The 23,780-nt window shown below is 42.2% G+C and overlaps 1 protein-coding gene across 6 annotated transcripts in view; it reads left to right on the top strand.

The window, feature by feature from the left end:
• SRC (SRC proto-oncogene, non-receptor tyrosine kinase) overlaps positions 1-23,780 on the top strand; it is a 169,802-nt gene that overhangs the window by 91,517 nt on the left and 54,505 nt on the right. For 4 of the 6 annotated variants that reach the window (XM_069063529.1, XM_069063525.1, XM_069063526.1 and 1 more), the window contains one exon: positions 18,585-18,628. The exons of 1 other annotated variant lie outside the window; for it this stretch is intronic. The gene's annotated coding sequence lies outside the window, so the exon portion shown is untranslated. Of the gene's footprint in view, positions 1-14,388; positions 14,446-18,584; positions 18,629-23,780 lie in introns of all 6 variants that reach the window. One more of the 6 variants, XM_069063527.1, reaches the window with a different exon arrangement.

Below are 23,780 nucleotides of genomic sequence, written 5' to 3'. Positions count from 1 at the left end.
TTCATGGAAGAGGACAGCACATCAAAGGAAGCTGAAAAGTATATGTGTGGGAGAACAAAACCCAGTGAAGTCCTTTGCAGCATGGAGAGCAATGAGACATGACTGACTGTCTTGGACTTTGTTCTTAAATGTAAAACCAATTATATTGAAATCTACATGTACTTCCCTCCCTGCTCCCCCCCGCCCCCATCCAAGTATACAGATCTTCTCAAACCTAGGTCAAGAACTAGAATGGATGATCTTTAAGGTCCCTTCCATCTATAAATCCTATAATCTTATTCTAGCTTATTTTTGCTATTGTATGCTGCACATTTATGTATGTACCATATATAAGCTTCATGTCACAAATCATTCTCTTTCTCTTTTTCTTTTCCCCTCTTTCTACTCTCTCTACTCTCTCTCTCCCCCTCTCTCTTCTTTCCCCCCCGTCCTTTCTCTCCTCTCTCTTTCTGTGTGTATATATGTGTGTCTGTCTATATTCATTCTCTTATTTACTTATTTGTTTATTTATGGTCCCATTCCTTCTATGCCCATAAGGGCTAAATGATCTGTCTATAGGTAGTTAGTTGTAGAGCTGGGATTTGGATCTGGATCTCTTTACTCTGAATCCAGGATGCTTTCTGCTACACTAGCTGTCTCATTCATTCATTTGTTCATTTAATTTTTTAAGGAGCATTTATTATGTGTGACCTTATGTGCTTGGGTCCCTTTCCTCAAGCAGCTTATAGTCAGTTCAGTAGTGGAATAAGACATGTCACAGATAATTGTAGCACCAGGGATAGGTTATAGTGTTGAAAATAAAAGTATCTTAATAAAACAAGGGTATAAGATGATATACAAATTCTATTTGGAACTTTAATTCCTTTTAGAAACAATTTTGTATGTCTTTTGAAAGTTATGTATTCAGATTGTTTAATATATTTAATACTAGAATATTATGCTATTGGTTCATGTTAAGTCAAAAAGGTTTTGTTAATTGTGGCTGCATTGAAAGTTACTAAACATTTAATATAAGAATATTGTAATGTTTATTTAAGTTAAAAAGGTTTTGCTAATGTCTTTTCTTTGTAATTGAAAATGTAGAATATAAAATATTTAGTATCAGAATCTTGATTACTTTAAGCAAAATTGCTTAATTTTAATTAGTGATGTAATTGAAAAGTCTTGATAGAAAAAATAATCACTATAATCACATTATCTTTCATTTTATGAATTTTGTATTATGAATTTCATGAATTTAATTTTTAAAAAATTTATATTAGGATGTACTTCTATAATTCAAATTTGATTCACAAATGCATTTCTAATTTTTCACATTAAGAATATTAGAAACTCTAATAGATTTTCAAATGTTTTATTTTTTCTCCAGAATTAACTTATCATGTACTTGCTCATTTGAAATTAAATCTTTAAAATAATAAAAAAAGCAGTGAATAGAGCACTGGCCCTGGAGTCAGGAGGACCTGAGTTCAAATCTAGCTTCAGACATTTAACACACACACAAAAACTAGCCGTGTGACCTTGGGCAAGTCTCTTCACCCCAATTGCCTTACCTTCTTCCCCCTCCAAAAAAAAAAAAAACAAGCAAAAAATAATAAATCAAAAAGCATATGTGCATAAGTACACAAGAAAAGTACTCATAAACTTGTTCAACTCAGAATTGGGAGAGCTCATATCTGTTTGGATTAGTTATGGAAATCTTCACATAAGTAAGAACTGACTTTTGAATTAGTCCTTGAAGGATGGATAGGATTTCAAAAGGTGTTAGTTGGGAGAACATTCCAGATAACAGTTTGAGGATATATGTGGAGGTAGGAAAGCACAATGTAGATTTGGGGAAAATTGAGTATTCACATTTAGCTGTAATGTATAGTATATGAAAGTTGAATAGTTAGAGACAAGATAGGAAAGGTATTTTTAGGGCAGAGCCTGGGAGCTTTGAATACCAGGCTAAGGAATTTGGACTTTATCCTAAAAACAATAGGGGACCATTTAGTGTTTTTTTTTTTTATTAGTAGCGTGATATGATTATAGGAGTACATTAGGAAGATTACTGGGACATGCTTTGCAAGATGAATAGGGGTGGGGAAAGACAGGAGGCAGAAAAGCCAGTTGGTTAGGACAATAATGAAAGAAACATATTTAGAGCTGGAAAGGTCCTTTGAGAGCTACTCCAACCCCTTCATTTTGCAGATGAGAAAACTGGGGGACAGAGAAGAGAATTCACTTGTATAAGGCCAGAGAGCGAGTGGTACATGAGGACTAGAACCATACTGTTTTACTGACTTGCTGTGCACTATGGCCTAGGGTCCTCTAGAGCAGAGGCCACCTGGTCCAACCCCCTCATCCTCCATATGAGGAAATGGAAGCTCAGAGAAGTTAAGAGGCTTTCCCAACATCACATAGGTAGTAAGGTGATGAGGACCTTGAGGGTGTGGCTGGGGAATGGCAAGAAGGAAGAGGATGAGAGAGCAACTGAAAAGGCTAGAATGGTGAATGTCTAAAGAACTATACTAGACCATCTCTAGGAGTGTGGTAATGTGGTGTTCAGGGAGAGAATTTATCCTTGGTTTCACTGCCCTAGACATGAGGGAGTTGAACTAGATTTCTCAGGGCTCTGCCAGTCACATTCTTTGACTCTGATTTGCTGACAGTTTAGATACAAAGATGGAAAGAAAAGGACAAGTCAAAGATTACTCCAAGGTTACCAGGGTGGGAGAAGAATGGCAGTCTCCCATCTCTCCTCCCCTTGGATTTTCCTGTTGCTAAATGGCTTGAGAGGGCCAGTTATAAATCATAGTATCATAATATTACAGTGGAAGAGATTTCAGTGATCATCAACCCATACATCAATTAATAAGTATTTTTTTATTAGTCATCTGTCGATAAACCCTAGGAATACAGAGAATGAAACAATCTCTTCCCTCCAGGAGCTTATGTTCTAATAAGTTGTTCTTCAGTTGATTTCAGTTGTGACCAACTTTCTGTGACCCCATTTGGGATTTTCTTGGTAAAGATAGAGTGGTTTGCCATTTCCTTCTCCGGCTCATTTTACAAATGAGAAAACTGAAGCAAACAGGGTTAAGTGATGTGCCCAAGGTAACACAGCTAATAAGTATCTGAGGCCAGATTTTAACTCAAGAGTCTTCCTGACTCCAGGTCCAGAGCCCTATCCACTGTACTACCTAGCTGCCCTCTAATGGGGAGACAACATATAAGTATATATAGAATATATGTAATTCCCCTTTTTTTTTTTTGCCTTTTGGAGGGCAATTGGGGTTAAGTAACTTGACCAAGGTTACATGGCTAGTTTTTTTTTGTGTGGATGTTAAGTGTCTAAGGCTGGAACAGAACTCAGGTCCTCCTGACTTCTGGGGCCAGCGCTTTACTCATTGCGCCACCTAGCTGCCCCTGTAATTCCTTTTTCAAAAACCTTTTATTTATTCATTATCTTTAACATTCACTTAAAAAATTTTTTTGAGTTCCAAATTCTTTTCCTCTCTTCTTCCCTTCTCCTCCCCAATGAGAAGGCAAGCATTCAGAATATGTGCAATTTTAATCCTTTCATTTTACAGATAAGGAAACTGAGGTCCAGAGATGGGAAGGGACTTGCTCAAGGTAACACAGTGAGTCAGAGGGTTAAACTCCTTTCTTATAATTTTAGATCTAATGCTCTTGCCTCTATGCCAGGCTGCCTTGTGGAGCCTTTTGTCCAGAAGGAGGAAGTACAAATTTTTAGGAGATTTTTGCTATGCCTGAGGCTATTCTAACAAAATCTGTCTGTTATCTCTACCCCACTCCCTTTGTGGGGTGGAGAAAAGAAGAGAGCCTTGGTTTCTTGGTGCCCTTTTCAAGGGTGAGCTTTGGGTGGGAGGGGGCAGATGGGTGAAATTGCCTATGTCATTACCTTCTCCATATCCTTGGGAGAGGGAGGAGGAATGTAGGAAGAGAAGCTGGGTTGCTTACATGGCAAGGAAAAAGAAGGGTTCTCCTGTGTTTGGGTAGGGGTGATAGACTGACCTGTACTCCTCTGCTTGGGTCTGGGATCACTGAGTCATCCATTTCTGGTCTGGGTTGGGCAGGCGAGAGGGGATGGGAAAGTTCTTTTTATTGACTTTGGTTCTTCCCCTTTCTAAGAATGTGTATGCTACTTTGGAACATCTCTACTCTCACTCCCTTACCCCATTTCCAGGATGATATAAGATAGATATGGCATTTAGAGTAAGTGGTCCTAGATCTACATTTTGACTTAGTTACTTATTATTAATATTATCTTGGGGGGAGGAGAGTTGCTTAGTTTCTCAGGGCCTTATTTTCTTCATTTATAAAGTGGAGGAGCCTGACCAGATGATAGCATCACAGATTTAGAATTGGAAGAGAACTTAGAAGTCATCTAGTCCAGCCCACTCATTTTGTGCATCAGGAAACTGAGGTCCACAGGGTTGCCCAAGGTCATACAGGTAGTAAATGGCAGAGCACAAGTGATTTCTAAGGTTTCTTCCAGCTCTGAATCTTAGGACCCTCTGGCCAGGACAGTAGATGAATCACAATCGCTTAGCTAGAGGAGACCTTATCTCATTAACCTTCCACTCAGTACAAGCATATTTTCAACTTCATCCTCTACAAGGATGTCGGCCCTTCCAGGCCCTGTGGAAACTGCTGTAACAATGGGAAACTCCCTTTCGTAGGAGGCAGCCCATTCTATTATTGGAGAACTCCTGTTGTTAGGACATTTCCTCCTTATGTTGGACCAAAATTGGCCTCCAACTCAGTTGAAGTTCAATCCTTGGGATCCCACAGAACAAGACTACTTCCCAAACTGTGCCAGAAACAGGAGCATGAGTGAAATTAAGTTTTAACGAGGGTAGGCATTGTTATGCCCAATTTGATGGCCAAGTGGTAAGAGTATAGGACTCTTTGGCCTGCAGTATATGGGTTTTAATCTTGCCTCTGCTACTCAAATCACTTAACCTCTCTGGGCTCCAGTTTCCTAAAATGAGGAAGGGTTCCATCACTATGTTGATTGAACATTCTGTAGTGAATTTATAGGAGAACCTGGACAAAAGTCACACAGGACAAACAGGCAACAGATTTGAAAGCAGGGTCTGTTTTGTCTTTGTTTGTACCCTCAACACTTAGCACAGTCCCTGGCTATTTAATAGTGGCGAATATAACTTGAAGGGGGTGAGAGAACCTATAAATGTGTGTATATAGTCAACCAGCTTATCTGTACTGAGTACCTCTTCTGGGCCAACTGTGTGCTCTGTGCTACTGTAGGGAGATAGAGAAATCTAGGACATGGTCCTTTTCCTCAAGCTTGAGGTCTAGTTGTGAGCCTTAATAAATGAATGAATAAGGCATTTATTAGTCATTTACTGTGTACAAATCACTGTGTTATGTGTTGGGGGTAAAAATAGAAAAGCAAGATAATTCCTGTCTTAAGGAACTCACATTTTAACGGGGAGGAGACAGCACATCGCTAGTTGACTGACTTGACTAATTGACTGTCTGATAGGCAGGAATGGGCTATGAGCTCCATTTTTGCAGGGAATATTAAAGTAGATGAGATTGACAGGTTCATTTGAAATATTTGCTCATTTATTCATCTACATCCATCGATATCTATCTAAACTTTATTTTAACATTCTTCTTTTTTTCTTTTTTTTTGGAGGGGGGAGGGCAAGGCAGTTGGGGTTTAAGTGACTGCCCAAGGTCCCACGGCTAGTAAGTGTTATATGTCTGAGACTGAATTTGAACTCAGGTCCTCCTGACTCCAGAGCCAGTGCTTTTACTGTGCCACCTAGCTGCCCCTTTAATATTCATTTAAAAAATATTTGGGGTTCCAGATTCCCATTTGGAATATTTGAATATAAATTGAGCGATTTGGACAGGATGATTTCAAAAGTCCAGCTCAAAATCATCCTATGATACATGTAGAAAACAAGGCAGAGGTGGGGGTGAAGGGGTGCAGAGGAGTGTGTGACTTGCCTGTAGTCACATAGTGAATTAATGACAAAGCCAGACTAGAACCCAGGTCTGCTGATTCTCTAGCTGAAGTTCTTTCATTTACTCCCCACTGTCACCTTATGCTATATCTTGAGTCTTGGTGTATTTCCTTAGTGGAGAAAAAGGAGAGCCTTGTAGAACCAGCTCTGGCTGCTACTGTGGAATAGTAGGGGTCGGGAAAGGAGGGGGACTTCCTGCTTGGTAATCACTTTTAGCAAGGGCTTCCTGGAAAGAAATTACAAACTTAGAAAGCTTAAGATACTGTCAGTCAAGGGTGGTTTATTATCCCAGTCAAACCCTGCTAAAAATAGGGCTACTGACTTAATAGGAAGAACAGGAAATAGTGGGAAATATAACTTGAATGGGATGAGAAAACCCATAAATATAAATATATGTATACAGTCAGCCAGTCTATCTGTACTGAGTGCCTCCTCTTGGCCCAACCCTGTGCTCTGTGCTATAAGGATGCAGAGAAGTCTAGGATATGGTCCTTTCCCCAAGCTTGAAGTCTCTTTGAAAGTGCAGTGAGAAGAGCTGGGGCCCAAGAATTCAGATTTTGGCCCTGCCATAATCCCCTCATTCTCTCCCACCACCACCCCTTTCAAACACTTAACAGTCTAATTGGGGGAATAAGGTCAATATACAAATAGCTATCATACAAAGTAGAATATAACAAGTGCATGAGAGAGGTACAAAGTGTTGATCAAGGTCTGAGGAGGGAAATGTCATTTCTGACTGAGAAGAATTGGGGAAGCTTCCTGGAAGAGGTGGCATTTGAGTTGGATCTAGTTGGAAATTGGTTTGACAGGGGTGAGATTCCAAGAGTAGAAATGGTCTGGAGCAAAGAGAGTGATAGGGAGTAAATGGGACAGATGACAAGGAGTCTGTAGGATCTCTAGGCTATAAAACTAGAAGGGAGGGGTGGCTAGGTGGCACAGTGAATAGAGCACTGGCCCTGGAGTCAGGAGGACCTGAGTTCAAATTTGTCCTTAGACACTTAACACTTACTAGCCATGTGACCTTGGGCAAGTCACTTAACCCCAATCGCCCCTCCAAAAAGCAAAAAAAAAAACAAAACCAACCCAAAACAAAAAACTAGAAGGGACCTAGTCCAGTCTTTCATTTTGTAGATGAGGAAACTGAGGTCTAAAGAAGGGAAGTGACTTAACTGTGGTTACACAGCTAGTAAGTAATAAGATGGAGGGTAGTGGGCTGAAATAAATCGTCTAGGGTGGGTGAGTAGTGCCAGTTTGTAGATGCTGTGAGATGGGAATGAATGACCATCTGTAGGTGAGAGGAGGGGCTGAATGACCATCTGTAGATGTTATAAGGAGGGGCTGAATGACCATTCCACTTTTGTGGGTTAATCAAGAGACTGGCCTGGCCAGAACCTAAGATCTAGGCTAGAGAATAAAGAGAGATTTGGTTGGAAAAATGAGGTAGGACAGGATGATGAAGGGCCTTGAAGGAGGTTATTATTTATTTTCAAAATGCAGTTCATGAATGTGACAATCTTAAATACAAATAAGCAAACTAAAGAATATAATCCCAGGTAAAACCATAAAAACTGAACTATTTACATATTCATAAAAGAAAACCTAATTTTTTGGCAAAAATGATAAAAAAAAACCCAACTTATTTGCTCTGGGTCATCTTCCAATCTCTCATTCCTCTGTGGACTTGAAATTTTTTTTTTCTGTGGATGTTGTCAGTGTGCTGGGTCATTCTGATTTTGCTTTCCTCCCTTAGCATTGCATCCTTTTTGCTTTCCCTAGATTTCTTTGTGTTCTGTCTTTGCCCTATTTTTTTTTCAATGGGTTAGTCACATTGATATGTTTATATTTTAATTCAGTAGTTAAACTATGTTAATGATGATGATGATGGTGATAGCCAACATTTATGTAGCACTTGCTATGTGCCAATTGCTTTGCTAAGTGCTTTATAATTATCTCACTTGACCCTCACAACAACCAAGGGAGGTAGGTGCCATTATTATCCCCATTTTATAGATGGGGAAACTGAGGCAAACGGAGGTTAAGTGACTTGCCCAAGAGCACTTAGGTAGTAAGTGTCTAAAGCCAGATTTGACTTCAAGTCTTCTGACTCCAGACCCAACACTCTATTCACTGTGCCACCTTGATGCCTAATAAGTGTGGCATATTGGAAAACATACTGGGTTTGGAATTAGAGAATCTAGGTTTGAATCCTGGTTCTGTGGCTTACCATCTAATTCACTTAACCTCTCTGGCTATCTGTTTCCTCATTTGTAAAATTGAATTAGATAACTGATAAAGTCCCTTCTACCTCAAAATCTATGATCCTATGAAGATGTGTAGGGCACTGTCCTCGGTGCTGGATATATTGACAAAAAATGAAAGTCTGCCTGCAAAGAGCTTATGTTTTAGGTGGGGAAGGTGAAGAGGAAAGGGAGAGGTATTCCAAGACATGAGGATAGGATGTGGGCCTCTGGTTTCATTGATATGGGTAACTCATGGATGAGGCAATTCCCTCTACCAATGCAGGTCAGCACCTTCTTACCTAGAGCCTTAGAGGTTAAATGATTTTCCCAGGGTCATGTTGTGTTTGTCCTTCAATTTTGAAGAGGACCATGACATCAGGGAGATGATGACATGATTTGCAGTTGACTTGGATTTGAGTGAGGGAGGGCTGTGCAAGGTCACCAGCCTCACTTTCTCCTCCAGAGCCATCTGGGTCCAGTGGCCAGATATTCATCAGGACTATTGGAGATGACTCAGGATGCAATGGGAGACCCTTACCCTTTTAGGAAGGGTTATACAGTCAGCATGTCAGATGTAGGATTCAGACCTAGTTTTTCCTGGCTCCAAAGCTAGCTTTCTATCCTCCATGCTAGGACTACCTCTCCCCAAATGCAGAGAAATAATTCAGATAAGGTTTTCAGTAGTTGTTTAACATGTAGGATGTTTCCAGGTTGGGGTTGTTTTTTTCTTTTTTCAGTTGCAACTAATACTGCTGTGAATATTTTTCTACCACTAACTCTTTTTTTCCCCTTTTAGTGTTTTGTTAGGTCATAGGCAGTCCTAGTTGTGTGATTTCTGGGTCAGAGGATGTGATCTGTTTTGTAATTCTTCTTGTATAATTCCAGGTTGCTCTCCAAAAAGACTACTATATACAAATTCAGTTCTGCGAACAGCTTAATAATGTGACCAGTCCACCATAGCTCGGATTTCATTGTATTTTATTGTTTTATTTATCTTTGCTAATGAAATGAGTGAAAGGTAGAACTTAGGGGTAACTAGGTGGTGCAGTGGATAGAGGGCTGGGCTTGGAGTCAGGAAGACTGGAGTTCAAATCTGGTTTCAGACACTTAGTAGCTGTGTGATCTTTGGCAAGTTGCTTAACCTCTGCCTTCCTCAGTTTTTTTATCTGTGAAATGGGCATAGTAAAAGCACCTACCTCCCAGGGTTGTTGTGAGGATCAAATATGGTAATAATTGTAAAGTGCTTAGCACATAGTGCTTGGCATATAGGAAGCACTATATAAATATTAGCTATTATTATTATTATTACTTCAGAATTGTTTTCTTGGATTATTGAAGAGCTTGAAATTTTTTTTTAAATCATTACTGACTATCCATTTTTTCATCATAAAGAACTGTCTCTTGATACTCTGGTGATTTATCCAGTGGGGGGAATGTGTATAACTGTCAGACATTTAGATTCTGGATGTTAAGTTTTTATTTTATATGTTTATCACAAAGGTTTCCCTCGATCTATTTTCTTTCATTTTATTTTGGAGGAATTACTTTTTATTTTTGTATGACAGCCGTATTTCCAATAATTTACAAAAATAATGCTTAAACATTGATTCAGTGGCAGAATCATTTTTCCTGAAGGAGTTGTTGAGACAAAATGCAGTAAGTAGTAGGGAACCACTGGAGGCTTTTGAGCCAGGGAGGGGATTCCTTCTTCTAGAAGGGCTGGCCCCAAAGATCTCTAGGACCTCTTCTATCTCTGAGATTCTGTGAGGGAAATGGTCATAGAAAGGCATTTTAGGAAGATGATTTGGTTAGAATGTTCAGATCGGGCTAGGAGTAGGGAGACTAAAGGAAAGGAGACTTTTTTAAAAAAATAAATTTTTGTTGCCATATCTTGTTTTTATGTCACCTAAAATTTCCCCTGTATCTCTCCCACTTCCTGCTTGCAAGGAGGCCATTGCAGTAGTCCAGGCAAGAGGAGGCAAAGGCCTCTGGTGAGGTAGTGGTTTTGGAAATGGGAGGAGGTAGGCAGCGAATAAGAAAAACAGTCATCTGTGGTTATTCCTCTGTTTCTGTGGGTGAGTCTTATCTTCTTAGCTGGACAGGAAATTCTTTGAGGGCAAGGACTGTGTATCTGCCTCCTCTTTTGCACTTAACTGTACTCAGTCTTGATCGTAGGTATTTGGGTGTTTGTTCTTTCTCCCATTAAAAAAGAAGCTCCCTGAGAGAAGGGCTGGTCTGTGTCCTGTCTGTCTTTGTATGCCCAGAGTCCAGCACAGGACTTTGTATACTGTAGGCACTTAAATCAGTGTTTATTGAATCTAATCTCTCTTCTACATCTCCCCCAAGTCACCACAGAACCATGTGCACAGCAGCTTTTTAGTAAATATTCTTTGGTTTGTACAATGCCTTAATTCACATTTCTGCTACTTTGGCCCTCATTTCCCCTTCTAGTAGTGCCTTCCCTCTGAGATTACCTCCCCATTCACATTGTATGGATCTCATGGAGTACATAGTTGGTTGGGTTTGTCTCCCTCATTAGAAAGTGAGCTCCTTGAGGGCTGGGACAATGTTTTATCTCCAGTGTCTGATAGATACATAGGAAGTGCTTAATAAATGCTTGTTGAAGCCCCTCCTGCAAGGGGAAGTGATATGTGTGCTTACTCAGAGGATCTCTAGAGCATGAAGGTATCTCAGAAGCCATTAAGTCAGGATTTCTCTCCCCTCCCCCCTTTTATAGTTGAGCCCTTTAGAAAGGAAAAGTGAAATGACTTGCTTAAGGTCATACAGATAGTAAACATCAGAAGCAGGATTTGAACCTGGCCCCTCTAATTCCATAGCTAATGTTTTTTCCACTACACCATGCTTCCTCTCTTGTCACTGGACAAACGTTTATTGAGTACCTGGTACATACCAGCTACCATGCTACTAGGTGCTGGAGTTATAAAGACAAAAACAAAAGGGGATTACATTCTCCTTGGGGGAAATAGCTTGTACCAGATAAGTAAGTACAAAATACATATAAGGTCCCTGACCCAAAGGGGTTGCCTAAGATTTCTGATCTCTGGCTACATAGGTTCTCCAACAGAAACCCTTGCCCTTCCCTCTCCAGCTCAAAGAGGAACCTGCTGATTAAAGTTGATTTTGAAAAAATTATTAATCCTATAGAATGTTTTCATACATGGTTTTCTTTTTGTTATTTTATATTCATAGAAATTTCCCAAAGGGAAATTCCACCCATGGAGCACAGGAGAGACTGGCCCCTTCCCCACCTGCCAGAGTGTTACCTTGGGAACAGAGTGACTCAGATGACTGGTTGAGGGTGAGGCCCAGTTGGGAAAGAGAGAGATTTGTAATTGTATCTCCAGGTGGCCAAGGTTTGTAGGAATGAATGTCGAGGGGGTCATGTTTGAGCAAACCTAGAGTTAGAATGATTAAAAAAAAAAAGGCAGCCTTGCCCTTCACTATGAAAGAGGAACATGCTGGGAATTTTTTTTTCAGCTAAAAGCAGACATTGTGATGAAATCTGAGGGTGGGAGGAGGGGGCAAGTATTATGGAACTTTTAAGAAAATGAGAGGAAACTATAGTCATGCATTTGTTCTGCATAATAAGACATCAGTTTCCAATTGGGAAACTCCCAGTTCTGTCTATGTGACTCTGGTCCCAATCATTTAACCTTTTGGATACTTACTTCATTTGTAAATGAAAGGGTTAGACTCAAATGTCCTTTCCAACTGTAAATCTGTGATCCATTGGCCATTTCTCCCATAGGCCTGCTACAATCTCAGGCTTGAAAGGGCACTACAACCTGAACAGAGTATGTGTACAGTTGAGAAAATTATAGGTACGTGGCATAGAGTCAAATTTAAGACAAAAATGTTAGTGATATTTCCTCAGTTAAAGCTATTGCTCTGAGCTCAGCCCTTTCTGCTCAGATCTTTCTCTTGCCTAACTCTCTTTCACAGACCTGGTTTCTCTTCCTAAGTTTCCCTTTGCTTTCTATTCCCCTAGTCTGAGCTAAAGTGCAGTTCCTCCAGGCTCTCACTGAAGAAATAAGCTCTTCCCCCTCCCCCCTTATATTTTTTAGGTTTCACTCTCAAATTTATTCTAGATTGTCCTCTGGAGAGTCCTCTAAACCCTCTGACACCATATTCTCCTGGCCTCTTCATATGTAACCTCCTGCATTCTCTCTTTTCAACCTGTCACCTTCCAAACTGGCTTTCCTTTTCTTCTGGCTTTAACTTCTTTTCTCTTCACGCTTTTCTGCTCCTAGAATGACAAGAGATATTATACAGGTGTTCCTTGTGTAATGGGAAAAACACTAGGCATGGAATCAATGGATATAGATTTAGACCTTGGACCCAGGATGCTGCTTCTCACTTACTCTCTGTGTGACCTTGGGCAACAGCTCTCTATAACAGCTTGAAATGTGTGTCACAGTCGGGTTTATAGAGCATTGCAATGTTCTGCCTCTTTAGGTCTCAGTTTGTTCTTCTATTGAATGAGGGACTTGGATGAAATGGTTTTTAGGCGCCCCTCCGGTTCTACATCCTCTCATCCTGTGTTTCTCCAAGTCAATTCCCTGCCATGACAGGTGGATGTTTACAACACCTCCACTGTAGTATAGGATCTATCTGAGTTGATTCTTGTCTGCAGTAAACATGTCTGTTGTTCAGTCATATCTGACTCTTTGTGACCCCATTTGGGGTTTTCTTGGCAAAGATGCTGGAGTGGTTTGTCATTTCCTTCTCCAGCTTTGTGATGAAGAAACTGAGGCAAATAGGATTAAGTGACTTGCCGAGGGTCAAACCGCTATTAAGTGTCTGAGGCTCAGTGGCCATAATTAGAACTGAATTCTCAGACAACTCACAAAGTTATGCTTGTGACAGGTGGAGTTGTCCAGGGGAGAGCAACTGGATTTGGCACCAGGACAGTGAAACGAGTACTAGCTCTAGAACCATAACCGCTTAGTTGAAATTCCATCTCTGTCTGCTGCTTACTACCTGTGTGACCTTGGATAAATCACTTGGACCTCCCTGGGCCTTGATTTTTTTTTTTGTCTCTGAAATGAGGGGGTTGGACTAGATGGTGGTTTGGGTCCCTGCCTGCTCTAGATGAGAGATCATTTCCTTTCTCTGGGACTACTTCCCCATGTACCAAATGAGGACATCACACTTAGTGATTTGCCACATATCCCTGGCCCTGTGTGACTCCAGTTTCCCTGTAGGTTCAAGGTCCTGTGTGTGAAGGGGTAGGTTTGACATCAAAGGTAGCAACATCAGGAATGCAGGCTCTGCCTCATCCAGTAAGCTTAGTCTTTGCCTTTCCTAGTCCCTATCATTTCCACTGTGCCCTCTAATCCTCTTCTATCAAATTTGTAAGACTATATTTAAATCCCTTTCTACATACATTCCTCCATCTTCTGGTATTCACTGAAGTACTTTCTTCTGGAGACAGCATATCTCTTACCACCCTCTCCAGGGCTGGGTACACAAAGTAGGAGAGGGAGTTGGTATGCCCAGTGATCCCCCACTGCCACTTTCAGACCTTTCCTCTACCACCAGCACTCAGCAACCAGCTCCCTTTAAAGTTCACTCCATCTGGCTCTCTGGGTGGCAGAGTCGGGGAGGGATATATTTGGAAATTAAGGTCAACTCTCTAGGCCTCAGTTTTCTCATAAAAATAAGGATGCTGAAGTAGATGTATGAGTTGGTTTTGCTGAGCTTCTTTTTAATTCTTTGTCACAAGGGGTGGCTCCCTGGAGGGACTATATTTACAAAAGAAGGTAATGTAAAACACAAAGGTATTGGTAAAAAATATTTTTAAAAATACAGTATGAATGTTGGCCTCAATCTCAGAGGTCTCTTCCAATGCTAAAATGCTATGATGAAAGTTTCCCTGAGGCTTGCTTTCCTTTACTTTCAGAGTGGAGATAATGTTATCTGCCCGCTTTGCCTCTCAGGGCTTTGGGGATGATCCTGTGAGTTAATGAATATGCTCATGCTTGGGAAATTGTAAAGTTTCTTACATATGGGAGATATTTTCACAACTGAGTTTCATTGTGTCTGCAGACTCTCTGGGCCCCTCCCCTGTGGCCACAGAGAACAGCTCTTGGCTAACCTCTTCATCCCTCTCTGATTTTCAGCTGAGAACATCTGGTCCTCCCCTTACCCCCAGCCCTGTGGGTCAGGGACTGAGCCAGGTAAGAGGATTTTTCAACCATATAAAGTCATTTCAGACAGGACAATGGAGACATGAGATCCTTGTTTAGTGTGTCAGCCAGTCCATGGCTGTGTGCAGAGCTCGCTCATCACTCGGACCAAGAGGGATGAGGTGAGGATTTCTTCTTTGTCCAGATCTGTGATTTGGTCAGCATGGGGAGCTCCCTGATGAGCAAACTCTCTTTAACCAACCACTAGTTCAACTAGTAGCTCAACCACTGTCCTACAATTTATAGTTGCAGAGTTGCCTGGGGCACTGAAAAGTTGCGTGGCTTGTCCAGAGTCCCATAGCCAGAGGCAGCACTTAAAACTCTGATCATCCTGGCTCCACTGCTTGGTTGTCTGCACATTTTGCCACAGTGCTGCATCTCTGAGGATAACTCTGCCATCAGGGACCTCATAACCTTCCTGAGGCATATGAGCCACCCACAAATGGAAAGGACAAAAGAACAGAGACAAGAGTCGTTGCCTAGCTAAGGAATGCAGAGTTAAAAGGTGATAGATGTCCTTTCATTGGGAAGAACAGTGGTCCAGGGAATTAAGGAAGCCCATATTCTAATCCCAGGATGAGTATCAGCTCACTGTGTGACCCTGGGTAGATCACTTCTCTCTGGGCCTGAATTTGTTTCTTTCTCTGTCACATAAGGATAACCTATGTTTCACTTCCCTCACAGTACTGTTTGTGAGGCTCCTTGAGAAGATGAGTAAATGGTTTGGAAATTATTTTGAAAACTGCACAAGATATTGTGTTAGGGCATTAGTCCTCCTGTCTGATCTCACCAAGGATATATTTGGTGGCATCTGCCTCGTACTGTCCTTACTGATATTGAATGAGGGGAGCAGTTTAGCTTGTGTTCTCACCAGTACACACTTCCCATTGTGCTAAAATGATTGAGTTTGGGATTTCTGTCCCTCCTCCTCTGCCTAAGTCCTATCTAGTTGTTTTCTACCTGGGGACAGAACCTAATATCTGGGGAGTCTTCCATTATCTAGTGGGAGGGGTCAGTCTTGGGGTTGTGAAGAAAAGAGATGGACTTCTCTGTAGCACCAGAGGAGTCAGAGCAAATGACAGAATCAGTCAGTCATCAGTTAGTCAATCAACAAGCACCTACAAAATGCCCATTATGAGCCAGACCTTGCTCAGTAATGGGGTACTGTCAAAACTTTGTAATGGCTACAAAGATGAAGAAAGTAATAAATAGTCCCTACCCTCAAACAGCCAGTGTTCTTTTGGGAAAGGAACATGTACACATGTAAGCATTTGCCACCTATGAAAAAGTAAATACAGAGGTAACTGTGGGAGAGGCACTAACCACGTGTACATAGAGAAAGTCCATAATATACAAAACCACTGTCTGGTGATGGGGTAAGTGTGTGGATGAGGGAAGTCATCATGAAGGAGGTGGTGCTTGGGATGGGCTGTGGAGGGAACCTAGGATCCCAGGGTGTGGGGACTGGAAGAGAGAGCACTTCAGGAGCCATGGAACCAGAGCCACAGCACCAAACCGGACAAAACCAGAGGAGAGGATGGGAGTGGAAGGAGGGCAGGCAACAATCAGCCTCCAAGAATGGCTTTGGCTCAGTAAGACGCAGCCTGGGCTTCTAGAAAGAATCATGGACTGGGCGGGAGAGGATCTGAGGTCGTCACATCTTACCTCTGCCACTTGCTACTTAGGGGTGACTATGATCAGGTAACTTAGTCTCCATTAGCCTCATTTTTCTCATCTGTCAAACAAAGGGGTTGGAGTAGATGGCCTCTGAGGTCCATTACAGTTCTCGATGTGATTTAGTGTCTGTGACCTGAGGCTTCATCAGATGAGGGTCTTCCTTCTAGCTCTTCTGTCCTAGTACAGCTGTCACTAAACAGGGTCCCTTTGGGTGCTGGTCTTTACCTTCCTCCTTGACTTTGAGAACTCCCAGTCTCAGGGAGATAGCTTTTTTCTAGGGCTGTAGATGGTGCTCATATTTATCAGGCGTTACCCTTGGAGGTACATGGGAATCCTTTTCTCACATATGTCCACAGGATGTGAGGGCCTCAGAGGTGGGTGGTTGGCTAAGGCTGCTGATGGTCTGTAGTAGGTAAATTGTAACCTTAATATAGTCATGGGACCCAAAGGAATGCTTGGATTCTTGAACTTGATCAATAAAGTCACAATATTGAATCTTTTGTTTTAAGCTTCTTAATCTAGTTTCTCCAAATAGATTGAAAGCTCACAAGCAACAAGATTCATGAGGTGTACCCTGGGAGGCAGCTGGCTTAGCTCTATATGAGAGTGCTGATTCAGGAGTCAGGACACAGGAGTCCGACTTTCCACTCAGTCAGTGATGTACCAGGTCCACTTGGGCAGTCCCTTCCCTCCTCAACTAGATCCTGGATTCTATCCAGTTTCAGCCATGCCCCTTCTTAACTCCCTGTGTGGGCATTCCTCTGGGGTGCTCTCCCTCCTCACCTCTGTTTTTAGAAGCCCTGGCCTCCTTCAGGACTCAGCTGAAACACCATCTTCAGCAAGACATTTTCTGGTGCTGCCCCCAGCCCCTAGGGCCTTCCCTTCTAAGAGCACTGTCCATCTACTCAGCATCTACTTTATGAATGGGTTGTTTCCTCATTACAAAGCCCCTAGAGGGCAGGACCAGTTTTTGCTTTTTCTCTTTATCCCCAGAGCTAGGTACAATTTCTGGGATATAGTACAGCTATTAAATGCTTATAGATTGATTGATTGTTTCCCAATTTGTAAAGTAAGGGTGTTAGACTAGAGGATTTACTCAACTCAGATTTGGGTGTTCTTTATTTTATAGAGTTCTGGGCACAGAATTGGTGCTCAATAAATATTGATCAAAGACAGCTAAGTGCCAGGTCTTTTCCCACCCACACTCCCCTCTCTACTCCCCCCCCCCAAGTTTTTTCATTCAGTGCTTTTCCTATTCAAAGCTTTTTCCTAGAGAGTAGTATAGGGTAAAAGGCACTCCCTAAACTTGGAATCAGAAGTCTTGGATTTTAGTGCTGACTCTGATATTTATTAGTTGTGTGACCTAAGGTCAGTCATTTACCCTCTCTGAGACTCAGTTTCCTCACTTACAAAATGGGAATGATATAATACCTGCCTCAGAGGATAATGGTGAGAAAAGTTCTGTGTAAATCTTAAAGGGTTACAAAAATATGCTGATTTTTATTTATTACTTTCATACATCTGGAACCAGAAGGGACTTTAGGTCATCTGATTCCAACCCCTTATTTTACAGATGAGAAAGCTGAGACTTGACCTTGCCCAAGGTCACACAGCTGGGGAACAAGAGAACTAAAATTCAAACTTAGCTCCTCTCTTTTGAAAACGAGTGCACTCTCCCCTAGGCCCTGTACTTTAGGAGTCTAGTCGGAAAGAATGAGCCCTGTGCTCATTAATTGAGGTTATCCCCATACTGGCCAGGCCTTGGAAAGTTGGGCCCAGCTCCCACGTTTCTGTCTCTGTACCCAGCAAGCTCCGCCCTCCCCTGTCTCAGCAGAGAATGGACATGAGGACGTGAGAGAGTGGGGAATAGGAACTCAAGTTCGTCTCTCATGCACACTCATACTCCCTTACTCCCTCCCGGGACCCACAGAAATCTCATGCTTCTGTTTCGAAGTCTCTTCTTTACCCGCAATCTATCTCTAGGGAAAACTGGGGAACAGAATCACAAGATCATGAGATTTTGAGCAAGACGAGGCTTTAAAGATCATTTCCCAGATCAGGAAACTGAGATCCACAGAGATTAAGTGACTTGCCAAATGTCACACAGCTAGTTAGTGGCAGAGTCAAGATTCAAACCCATAGTCTCTAAATTCCATATCCTGTGCTTTTACCACATTGGTCCCAGGAGAATAACATGACTTGCTCAGGAATTGGCCAAGAAGTGTCAAGACCAAGACATGCAGAGTCTGCTGCCTAATGTGGGTGCTAGGGTGGAGAGAACACTGGATCTGGAGTCAGAAGATCTGGATCCAAATCTCAAATTTGCTACTTACTACCTTTGTGACTTTGGGTTTACCTTCTTTGAACCTCAGTTTCCTAATCTGTAAATGAGGGGGTTGGGCCAGATCAATTCTAAGGTCCTTAACAATTGTAAATCTATTTATTCCTTCCAGGTCTTCTACCTACAAGACCACCTAAAGAAAGTCTGGATCAGAAGGTAATAATCACACCTCGTCTGTATAGGCGGTTTTATAGCCTTTTATGTGCATTATTAAATTCAACAAGCATTACTGAGCACCTGCTGTGCTGGAAGAGAGACCAAGTGTAGCTAAGCTCCTGCCCTTTGGGTGCTCAAAGTCTAGTAAGAGCCACTCCTTTTGGCCCCCTAGGAGGCCTCCTCCTGCAGACTGCCCTGGGAAAAGAATGAAAAAAAATGATCACTAGCTTTTGTTTTTATAGCACCAACAGTTCACAGTGAATTCCCTTTTCCTCCCAGGGAGTCAGTTCTTATAACAAAAAAATAGTGAAGGGGAACCAAATCTATGAAAGTATCTTGAAAAAGTAGGATGTGCCACAAAAATGCCCAACGACTTCATTATTCTTAGGTGAACTTGATTGTTTTAGGCATGCTGAGATAGGGAGGAAGGGGAATGGTGCCTCAGGGAGGAGGGGAATCTTTAGCTGGGATCAGGAGACAAGACAGAATTCAAGCTCAGTCAGTCCTTGCCACCCAGCTTTTCTTTCTGCTTCTCTCCTTTCAGTGGATGTACATTCTTGACTCATTAATAGGCCTTTCTCCTAGGGGCCTCTGCTGTGCCCCTTTTATCAATGTAAATTCCTTTGCTGTGTGGGTGAATAGCCAGTGACCTCTTTGTGCTTTATTGGAAGGAGGTTGTTTGGAGGGTTGGGAGGTGGTGGGGAGAGGGGTGATCCCATTTCTTTCTGTTGTCATAGCTTCCCTCTGGCTTACGTGCAGATGTTGCAATGTTAACTCTTTCCTTCCCTCTCCAGCACATCTGCTATTCATGTGGACTTTTAAAGAGAGGGAAACTGAGTTAATCTCAGTCTGGGGTGGTGCACAGTCCCTCAGGATGGGTCCCCTAAAGGGGTATATATCTCTGGTTTTAGGGCTATGGCTATAAATTAATTGTAAAGTAAGGAAAATAGGCATTGCCAATTCATTCACTGGGTAGCTTGGAGCAAATCATTTCTCTCTGGGTCAGTTTTCCCACCTCTAATGAGAGATTTGGACTTGAATGCCTCAATAGTCTGGATTCTTTATTTTATTTGATATAATGCAGGTACTCCTGGAAAGGGCCAGGTTAATCATTCCTGACTTGGTACAGTTATAGCCTCAAGTGAACAGAAGTAAGACATTATGGTGCCTTGATATGGGCATTGAGTTGAGACAGGAGACCTGGATTCTGTACCCGCTCTAGTACTGTTTGCTGTTGAGCCAGAACAAATACAGACACTTGTCAAGACCTCATTGTCTGCCAACTTGACATAGGAATAGTAATTCCCACACAGCTGAGCTCAGGGTTATCATAAGGCTCACATCAGACAATCACTTCAGAAGGAGCCTTCTATAGAAAGGTACCTTACAAACTGAAGATGGTGAATTTGTTCTGTTAAATTGGTCAGTTAGTCTTCATTAAACAAAGCCCCCCCACACCATTAACACAAATCAAAATCTGTCTTCTGCCTAATGTGGGTGAGAATTTAAGGCATCAAGAAAGCCCACATGGGTCTGGATTTAGGAACCATTGCCCACTAAAGAATATAACGTGTCATAAGTGGAAGGAACCTCAGAACACAGAACATGGAATGTCACAGCTGGATGGGACCTAAGCACATATGAGTTATAAAGTAGAACATCTGAGCTGGAAGGAAACCTAAAGACGAGAAAGGTGAAATGATTTGCCCGGGGTTACATAGTAATGAGTGCTTGGGGTGGGATTTGAACTCAGATCTTCCTGTCTCCAGGTCCAGCACTCCTGTCCTTCTCTTGTGTCATCTCTTTTTTTCTTATGCAAGTCTAGTACTTTTACAGTTTACAATTTTCCCACTGACCCAAAACAGCCCCATTATCACTTTCTTAGCTACTAGAAATCTCCCAAAGCCCTTGCTAATCAAGGTATCACATATGGGCTTGTTTTCCTTCTCCTGTCATCATCTCTCAGTGCCTTATCCTGGTTTAGAGGTGACCCTGATCACTCTTAAAAAAAAAAAAAGCTGACATTTATATTGTGTTTTGCATATATCATTTCATTTGATCTTCACAGAAACCCTATGTGATGGGTTCCATTATTATCCCCATTTTTCAAATGAAGAAACAGGCTTAGAAAAGCTAAATGACTTGCCCAGGACTCACAACTAGTAAGTATTGAGGTAGGGTTTGAACCTAAGTCTTGTGTTCTTGTTTCCTTGGTAGAGTCCCATGCTGCTTCTCTTGACCCAGGATTCTTGCAAGCTGTGCCAATGAACTCTAAGCTCTGACAAGTCTTACTAGGACAGAAAGTCGTCTTGTATGGCCTCAGGGACAGACCATCCATGTGTTCCTGGTTAGGACTAGTCTGATGATGGTCATTATCAGGTTGACCAGGTGATGGGTTTTGGTTTTTGTCAGCAGCAACTCATGAAACAATGAGTGTGCTGAGGTACAACAGGGAGTGTTTTCCCTGACAACATTAGAGATCTCTGAAATGCTAGTTAGTGTCAGGCTCAAAAGGACCTTACAGATCATGCTGTCTGATGCCTTCATTATATGAATGAAGCACCTAAGACCCAGAGAGGTTTGAATGATTTGTTCAAGGTCAAACACTTAGTGAGTAGCAGCACAATCTGGTGCTCTGTCCATTCCTTCATACAACATTGCTGTTTAGTTCAATGTAAACATCTATTAAGCATTGATAGCCTTACAACACATATATTTATGGCAGGCAGCTAGGTGGAGCACTGTATAGAGGGCTAGGCCTGGAGTCAGGAAGACTCATCTTTTCGAGTTCAAATTTGACCTCAGACACTTAGGAGCTATGTGACCCTGGGCTAGTCACTTAATCTTGTTTGTCTCAGTTTCCTCATCTGGAAAATGAGCTAGAGAAGGAAATGGCAAACCACTCCAGTATCTTTTCCCTGTTTACCTTCTCATGCTTTTCTTGCTTCTTGTATCTGAATGTCAAATTTTCTATTCAACTCTGGTTTTTTTCATCAAGAATACTTGAAAGTCCTCTATTCCACTGAATGACCATATTTTCCCCTGAAACATGATACTCATTTTTGCTGGGTAGGTGATTCTTGGTTTTAATCCCAGCTCCTTTGACCTCTGGAATATCATATTCCAAGCCCTTTGATCCCTCAGTATAGAAGCTGCCAAATCCTGAGTTATCCCGATTGTCTTTCCACAATATTCCAATTGTTTCTTCCTGGCTGCTAGTAATATTCTCTCCTTGTTCTGGGAATTTTGGAACCTGGCTATAATATTTCTAGGAGTTTTCTTTTTTGGGATCTTTTTCAGGAGGTGATCGGTAGATTATTTCAACCTCTATTTTGCCCTCTGGTTCTAAAACATCAGGGCAGTTTTCCTTGAGAATTTCTTGGAGGATGATTTCTAGGTTCTTTCTTTGATCATGGCTTTCAGGTAGTCCAATAATTTTTAAATGATCTCTCCTGGATCTATTTTCCAGGTCAGTGGTTTTTCCCATGAGATATTCCACATTGCCTTCTATTCTTTCATTTGTTTGGATCTGTTTAACAGCATCTTGATTTCTCATAAAGTCATTAGCTTCCATTTGCTCCAATCTAATTCTGAAGCAATGGTGCTCCTCATTGAGCTTTTGATATTCTTTTTCCATCTGGCAAATTCGGCTTTTTAAGGCATTCTTCTCCTCATTGCCTTTTTGAGCCCTTTTGCCTTTTGAGTTAGTCTATTTTTTCAGGTAATATTTTCCTCAGTCAGGCTGTTGACTCTCATTTCATAATTTTCTTGCATCATTCTCATTTCTCTTCCCAATTTTTCCTCCACTTCTCTTGTTTGCTTCTTATGGTCCTCCATGACCTGTAACCAGATTGTATTTTTCTTGGAAGCTTTTGGTACAGGAGTTCTGACTTCACTGTCTGCCTCCTGCTCCATGCTTTGCTCCTTTTTTGTCCCCAAAATAGGAGTCTAATGTTGGATTCTTCTGTTTGCTTTGCTTCCTTTGCCTGGTCATGTCGCCACTCAGTCACTTGACTCCTGGGCTTTTTGCCACAGTGGGACTGTGCCACCAGACAGGGGAGCTTTGTTCTAAACGCTGGGGTTTTCTCAGCTGCCTGGGATATTAGTTAGGTGCCCTCTCTGAAGCTTCTACATGCTCTGGCAAGCCGGTCACACACCCCAGGACCTCCACCCTAGACCACAATCCAGATCCATGCAGGTTAAAGCAAGAGCGATTATCCCTCAGACTAGTTGCTTGGTCCCCCTACACTCTGCAGGCCAGGAGCTGAAGTTGCCACGTGTTGGCAGCTGCACCAGCCTTCAGCAGCTTCTTGCCCCAGGGGCAAAAGCCAACGCACTCCCAACTACTGGGTCCCAAAGTCCAAACTGCACTGACCTCTCACTTTGTCCTTAACATCTATGTGTTGATAATTCTAGACCACCACAGCTGCTGGTGATCTGGAGTCCCTCTGGCCGTGGTTGGTCAGGCCCGCCCTGGGGCTAAAACCTTGATGTGGGGCTGGGCTCAGCTCCCAGAGCCCTGTGCTGGCCGATTCCTGCCGGTCTGCTGGGCTGTCCTCAGTGGGAGGTTAGCTTCTCTGTGTCATTTTGTGGGTTCTGTAGCTCCAAAGTTTGTTCAGAGTCCCCTTTTACATGATTTGGAGGTGGTGGGAGCTGGAGCTGGCGGAGGTCCTGTTTCTATTCCACCATCTTGACTCTGCCCCACCACTCCAGTATCTCTGCCAAGAAAACCCCAAATGGGGTCACAAAGAGTAGGAAATAATTGAAACAATGGAGCAACAGGCCTTATGTTAGGTGCTGGGAATATGAAACCTAAATGAAAGTCCCTGCCTTCAAGGAGCTTATAGTCAGCTGCTGCTGGTTGTGGTGTTGGGGGAATACAACACACACAAGTTAGTAATTGAAAACTTAAAAAGTAATTGGGGGGGGGGGTGGCTAGGTGGCGCAGTGAATAGAGCACCGGCCCTGGAGTCAGGAAGACCTGAGTTCAAATGTGGCCTCAGACATTTGACATACTTAACTAGCCATGTGACTTTGGGCAAGTCACTTAACCCCAATTGCCCTCCAAAAAAAAGCAAAAAAAAAAAGTAATTCAGGAGAAAGAGTGTGTTAACAATGGGCAGGGAGGGAGCTTCTGGAAGGTTCCCATGGG

The sequence above is a fragment of the Petaurus breviceps genome, unplaced genomic scaffold (assembly GCF_028583685.1).
Source record: "Petaurus breviceps papuanus isolate PSGF00001 unplaced genomic scaffold, PetGlider_PUasm1.0 90591, whole genome shotgun sequence".
NCBI lineage: Eukaryota > Metazoa > Chordata > Mammalia > Diprotodontia > Petauridae > Petaurus > Petaurus breviceps.
The sequence above is the reverse complement of the archived record's forward strand: the minus strand, read 5'-3'. Positions and strand labels throughout refer to the sequence as shown.